The sequence below is a fragment of the Sciurus carolinensis genome, chromosome 11, assembly GCF_902686445.1.
Source record: "Sciurus carolinensis chromosome 11, mSciCar1.2, whole genome shotgun sequence".
Taxonomy (NCBI): Eukaryota; Metazoa; Chordata; class Mammalia; order Rodentia; family Sciuridae; genus Sciurus; species Sciurus carolinensis.
The window spans coordinates 27,697,613-27,705,285 of NC_062223.1; positions in this window are offsets into that span (position 1 = coordinate 27,697,613).

Genomic DNA, 7,673 nt, shown 5'->3' on the forward strand with positions numbered 1-7,673 from the left:
CACTATGAACCAAAAACTTACTTTGGCACCTAATGTGAATAGAGACAAAGAATAATTTGGAAAATGTCTGTACATGTTTCAAATATGAATCTCATTGATCTGCCTATTAAATAACTAATAGAAAAGAACAAGGAGCATCATGTAGTACTTCACTAAAAAGTACACATAGGAAACAGGATTAAAAAATCCTTCCAAGTCAATTCTTATCATCTACTATTTTCTATAATACTGACAAGTGGTTGTTTTAAAAATAAAATACTATAAACTAATGCAAAAGGAACTGGCAAAACTTAATAAACCTTAAATCATAGAGTTTAAACTCATTGAGTTTAATGTCAATTTAATTGGGGTATCTGAAATTTAAAGGAGAAATTGTTTAATTTCAGATATAGTCTCTATCTGGGACAAATATTAGTTGTTTTCACTTCAAACAAAGAGTTGATTTTTTTAAAAACATTAGTCTTCTAAATAATTAGAACTGTGTTCTTCAACTGTACCCGCTCCCTCTTTTCCCACTACAGTACTAACTAGGTCAACCAGGGTTATTGGCAGACTTTGGGTCTATGGACTTTTTATGTGGTTGCATTTTTTTTTCAATGTTTTGTCACCAAACCAAACCAAAGTTATGATTCTCAAAGTTTCGTGGCTTGCCTGAAATCTGAACAGGAAAATAGACTGCTAATGTTAATAATGTGACCAGATATCAAACAGGCTTCATTATACTTCCCAAGTTAGTTAAACTAGGATGATCAGTGAAGAAAATGAAGACAGATTCAATTACACAATTAGGGAAAAGCTGCACTGGGAAAGAGCTGGAACCACAGAGCAAGGTGCAGAGAAAACAGATGATTCTGTTCCTGGTCCCAGTAAGTTAGACTGAGTTACCTATGAATTCCAATTTTAAGTTAAGCTTTGATGCTGCCTTGATTAATTAGCTGATGTACATCACTGAGCTTATGGACTTTCTTTGTTCCCTGTGTTCTCCAGAAAATTATTTTCCTACAAGGTGTGAGAATGTTTGCCACCAGAAGTTGAAAGAAATGTTTTTAAAAGTCACTCTCATAGAACATAGAGTAATTTCATTAATCGTTCATTTTATTATGGGCAAATATCCTTTCTTTCTTGGAATTTCCCATTGACGGTGTCCTGTGATTTTACAGATACTGTTAGATTCTTTCCTCTTTTATTTTTTTCCCAGCATATCAAGTAGCACCCAAGCTCTGATGTTGTTCCCAATTCTACTTCTATGTTAGCTTTTTGCTTTGTTTTGTTTTTAAGTTAGCAATCTAGCTAGTATGGTGTTTAGAATTAACAAAATTTTAAAAATATAAAAGCAGAAATGCATTTAACATGTGAGAATGGTTGCCCTTTAGAAAACTCCCAGAGTGCTAGATAAGACATTTTGTTAAGTAAATCTTAGATTCATATTCATCTCCACTATGCAATCTTAGATCTGTTCCCATTGGAAATATGTTCTCTTGAACTTAGTTTTTGTAGGAAAAAAGTCAGAAAACATGGAAAATTCTAGATGTAATACTTTGGAAGACAGAAAGATTCCCCACCCAGCAGAAGATCTGGCAAAAGTAGGTCCACTTTTCCCCATTCTGTGGAAGTCAGAATTTAACTAGCTTTAACTAGCTTTAATGACAGTTTTAATTACACCAGATTTCTTCTTTAACACAGCAAAATGCCCCACCCCAGTCTGTCAAATGCACCTTCCAGATTCTTCAGAATTATTTGACTGCAGTCTCCATTTTAGAAACAGAAGGTCAAGACTTGTGGCTAACATTTACCCGTGAAAGGAAAAGGTGGAGGGTAGAACCAAAAGAAGGAGTCTTCTTGAGCCCAAGACTCCTCTCTAAAGAAGTGAATATGGTTACAGTAGAATAAAACAAGACAGAAATCAGGTCAAGGAGTTGGGTTAAGAGTATAATGGTCAAAATATCACTTTAATTTTTGATTTTTCTATTGATGGATCTTGTATTTTAGAGAACTCCTGAGTCTGTATCTTGTTGACTATAAGACATACTGAGTTAGTCATTTTTGCATTACTGTGACAAATACCTGAGAATGATCACCTTAAAGAAAGGAAAGGTTTATTTGGGATCAGTTCTGGAGGTTTCAGTCCATTGTTGGTTGACCTGTTGCTTGGGAATGTGTTGAGGCATCACATCATGGTGGAGGATGTGTGGTAGAAGAAATTGCTCACCTTATGGATGCTGGGAAGGAAAGAGAGAGGGGCAAAAGGGTGCCAGAAGGGCATGCCTGCACATGGCCAGAACATCTCCAAATAGGCTTCACCTCCAGTGCTGGAGGCCAGCACTAAGGACTGGAGACCAACCCTTTAGTACATGGGCCTTTGGAGGATACTTATCCAAAGCATAGCACAAAGAATATTGCAAAACCATCCACTGGTCTTTGCTGTTTTCTTCCCCACCCTCACCATACCACCAGTCCCAGGATCCTGCTTCACTGAGTTATGGGTTCATTGACATGAGCACTTTTAAGTTTACTAGACCTTCCTATAAATACCTGATTTCAATACTCCTCTTCTCTTCTATAAGTAAATCTTCCTTCTTATTATATCCACTACCTTTTCAGAACTGTCCTGCTCAGACAGAAAACATGGCTCCTCTTCCAGGATCTATACTGTGTTTCACAATTATTGATTGTATCACATAAATAAATAGATCACATAAGAGAACTTGTTTTTACCTTGTCAAGCTATACAAGAGTAGGTTCTTCTCAGAATTTACTATGTAGAGGATATGTTTTTACATTATAAGTAGAGTTGAATCTTATATAACAAACAAAATTTAAACATTTTTCTCATTTGTAGCTTTTGTTTCATTCATGAATGCCCATCAAAGATGAATTTCCACTCTGACATCTGTAGCTCAGAGTTATCACTCCCATTCCAACTCAGGCTATGGAAGATTTCAGACTTGAAAGCAACAAAACAACTGCCCCCAGAACTGTTAGATTCCACCATAAGAAATGTCCTCAAAGGAAGGCCAAGTGAGGTCCTGTGCTGAACCCAAACCACACCACCCCACCCACAGGCTGTGTGACCTTGGAATTTTACACTCACTGTAGGCACTGAGATTGTAGAAAGTCACGGTGGGAACAAGAGAAAACCCAGAAGTTGTAGTAGTATTGGCACAAAATTTATCTTTCAGGGGAAAACGGTTCAGCCCTTCCCTTCTGATCTGCTTTGACTGGCTCTTTAATCAGGAGAATAATGTATAGAATCAGTAGAATAATGTAAGATCATGATTACCAAAACCAATCCTGAAAAAGACTAATAACTGTAGTTAAGTCAGCATTCTGAAGTCAGAAACAGAGAAATACAGACTCAGATGTGGTACATATGGAAAGAAAAAAGAAAGTAAGGTTAGAAGTATATAAAGTTGGTGGTTGCTAATCAAGGTTCTGTAAAGTATTTAGTTCTCTAGGAGTTTGATACTGTTATGAATTTTCTTTTTCTTTAAATTCTCCCATCCTTTGATTTCATAAACATTATGTTCTCTCATCCTGTCTTTGAAGACATTCTTTCCTGGATTCTTTCCCTGGATCCTCTTACTTTTGTCTCTCTAATGTGACTTTTGTCCAGGCACCATCCTTGACTTTATTTTTGTCTCCATTGTCATATGCCCTCACTGTCAATTTTACATACACCCTAGGTGGTACCTAGTGATGGAGAGAACAAATGTACATTTGGGGTACATGTACGTTCTATGAACTTCAGATGCCTAGTGAACATTTCTTCATCAAAAGGCCAGAGACACCCCCAATGTATAACAGTGTTCCAAACTAAATGTATTTCTCTATACAAGTTAAATCCTTTTTATTTTATGGGAAAAAAAAACACAAAAAAACTTTATCTCATGGAATTTGAGAAGAAGCTTAACAGCACTGTGTTCTGTAAAAGCTGGAACTAAGACCTAGAAAATTCAATGATTTATCTTTCCATACTACTGTAAGGAAATCCCACGAAACCATGCCAGACATGGGAAATCACATAAGGGAATTTATTAAGCAAACAGTGTGTCTACCTGCAGGGTAAGAGAGAAAATGAGAGGAAAAGAGAAAGGAAAGAGAAAGGGCATGCGCTAGAGAGAGTGGAAAGCGAGGAGGAGAAAAAGCAAGTGTGTAGGAGAGAGAAGCAAGAGAGGAATGATGGCGGTTGAATTCCATCAGGCTAACGGGGGACCATTAATGGAGAAGGATACTTGTAAGCTGAATCATGAACCAATAGCTAGCTAGGATGTTCACAGATTGACAAGTGGTTGGGAGGTGGGGAAAATGATTGCAACGAATGGGTGGGGGAGCAGCTTTATACATTACATCCCCCCATTTCTGTTTTTAGAAGATAATCTTTTGCTCTCCAGTTCTTTTTGAAGCCTTCTCTCTCCTTCCTGCCTAAGTGACTGAGGTTGGTTTTGCAGGTAAGATGTAAAATGTCCATTCTCCTTCCAGACTTCCAAAGGCAGATGGTTTTCATACACTTCATTTCCTCGATTTAACTGATTCCCTATTTCTACACTAACTGCCTATCCCCAATTCTGACTTCATTCACCCCTCTAATTCTAGGAACTCCTTCACTGCTGTAGGGAAAGGGAATGATTACTGATAGACTTCTTCGAGCTGGAATGGGGCAGCGTGGGGCAAGCAGTTTGGAGTTCCCATTTTAGAAATTGGGTCAATTGAGGGGTTCATGGTAGAAGTGCAATTGGGAAGAGAAGGTTGTAAAGGCCTCTTGGGATGGGTGTTTCTATGAGAGAAGAACAAAAAGACATGAGTACTGAAATGAGATTGATACAATATAAATGTTGCAGAATCTGGAACATGCCAATGCATATCATAAAGATAACAGAAGTCAATAATTCCTCTCCAGGGGGTGAGAGAACTGAGAAGTTGTTCCCATAACAAGGTCTAGCAAAGGATGGAGAGCACAAGGCCTTTATTTGGGAACTTTAACATTGTACAGGTTATCTGGAATATAAACACAACATTTAGTAGAGATCTCTATACTTCTGTTACTAGCAAACATAGATTAAACCTACTTGTGTTTGTAAGCTTTAAACTGACTAAAACTTATGCCTCTGGCAGTTTCTCTTGATAGTTATCAGGCACATTTGCCTAAGAATCTCTCTCTTGTAGCTTTTAGTCTTTATTCTAGTGGGCTAACACAAGTGTATATCTTCAGTTACATTTAACTATTATTTCTTTGAAATTCCCAAGAATGGCTATATTTTGGTTTTAACTGTATTGCTAGGTGTTTAAGATCAAGTTGGTCAAAGTGACCTGTTCCTGTCTGTTAAAGAGTCAGCTGAGTTCCCACAGGAGTCACTCATAGAGAAGAAGAGCAGCTTCTTAGCTCCATTAGTACCATTGTTTAGGCAGGGTCTCCTTGATGAGGTGGCTTCCCTTGAAAGCACCAGGAATGTCTCCCTTTTTCCTTGACCCTCCTCTGCAGCAGGTGCACTGAGTGGCTTTTCCTCTAGTGGCCTCATCAATCTCCTTGCTCAGGAGGTTGTGTGACCCAGAGTTGCAAACCTTCTTAGAGAAATCCTCTTGTTCCCTGGGTTCAGGCTGACTTTGAGGACAAGACCCAAATATGAACTTTTCTTGACCTCTGTATTTAATCTCAATCTCTAAGTTTGATTTTTAACCATCAAGCAAGTCAGTCTCACCATTCATAAAGCAAGAGTACTGGGCTTTAGCTTCAGTGTCTATAACTTTACAGTTATTTACTCCCTTTTATCTAATTGGGGTTTACATTACCTGTCCTATAGGTGATGGCTTACTCTTCCAAGTTAACTTATGGTGTTCACTCTTGAAGCAGTACTTCTGCAAAATATTGATCAGGCAACAATTAGAGTTTACAAGAAAAATATAAAATGGAATCACCAACAATAAAACATTCAGTTTGTGCAATAGCTATCTTGAATGTTGACTGAGTTCCCATTTGAGATCACAGTAATCTTTACAACAAACATCAAACTTTTGAACACAACTTTAAATGAGTTAAAGTCTGGCTTACTTTGGAGACATTCTAATGTGTAGCAGGGTTATGAGGCAGAGCCTTATCCCAGGTAACATAGGGCTTTTCAGTGAGGGGCCAAGAAGTATTAGAAAATAAAGGGTTATAAACACAGATTTTGAAGATTAAGCTGAGATCAGATGGAGCTCTGTTCTCTGATGGAAATGCAGATCTAAAGAGTTATGTCAGCAATCTTTATATATGTGCAATGTTAGGTTCCAAATTTACTGTAAGCTGAGCAGGAACCAGAGAAGGGAGCTGATGAAACACTGGTTATCTAGCAAAAGAATTCCTTCCTGCCCAAGAGCTGTGTGTCTGAGATCAATGTACTGCCACAGTGGTTAGGCATCTTGTGCCCCTGCACAGGAGTACTCACAGGCACCAAGCATGCCACAGTCGTGAAGTCATTAGAGACCCCAATTTCAGTCACTGTTGTCCCATTTTTGCTACTGCGCATTACATTCTTTCTTAAATGTCATTTTAAGAAGTTTACATATATTGACTCCTGAGTCTATATGAACATTAATTAACACAATTAACATTATATCTAAAACATGAGTTAATGAAAGGCTGAGAGATCTTTAAGTTTCCTTTTGTGTGGCAAAGTGGTAAAATGCTTTCATGCTTAACTTTTAAACAAATCAGGCTCTCAATAACTTTTAGAAATACATTTAACAAATTTTACATATACCCTATTGATGACAGGTCCTATAATAGAACATTAAATGATAGGTTTACCATTACAGACAAGTTTAATTTTGAGAATAGCAGCTTGATAAATTTTCTGCTTTAAATGCTTGTATACCTGGAAAATATGAACACATTTAATATGTAAAAGAATAATGTTTTTAAGTATGTTACTACATGGAATAACTTTGTAAATCAATTAGATATCTCTAACAAACACATTTGAGTAATCCCATACATGTTGACTCTAATTCATTCATCTTATTGTAAAAAAAAACAAGATATCAGACAAGTGTACCAACAGTATTTGCCATCTCTTTCCTGTTGAAGAAAAGTCCTAGAATAATTGATGTTAGACATTTTACAAACATCAACACTTTATTTGTTTGACCACCTAGAGACTTGTGAGTTAATTTTAAGGACATTTTACTTCTTAGTATACCCATTTTAAATTAAACCTCTTTAAATCACATGAATTAAAAATATTTGGATCCATTTTTAAAATTTTAATTTTTATGCATGCTTATATTTAACACAAAAGCAAAGGCCTTGTAATACTTATCTCCATTGCAATGTAACCGATGTTCAAAAATAACTCTAGAGTTGGATAAAATGAACTGATCAAGAATCATTAACCTAGGTATGCAGGATCAAAATTGTGAGCTCAAAAATACAGCATTTAAGAAAAACAAAAATCCTAGAAGAAAAATGATAATGGTTATTAATTGAAGCATGAGAAAATGAGGAGAGAAAAGGTGAAAGGGAGAAAAGTATTCTGAGTTGTAGCCCAGGGGAAATTTAAAATGGACACTTTTTTTCTTTGGGTTTGAAACTGGTCTCCCACTGAGCCTTCCTTCATTCACATTTCAATGTAAGCCTTGACTGAGATTGGATCTGAAAGGGGTTAAAATGTTCTAGCAGAAACTTGATGCTTAGGTCC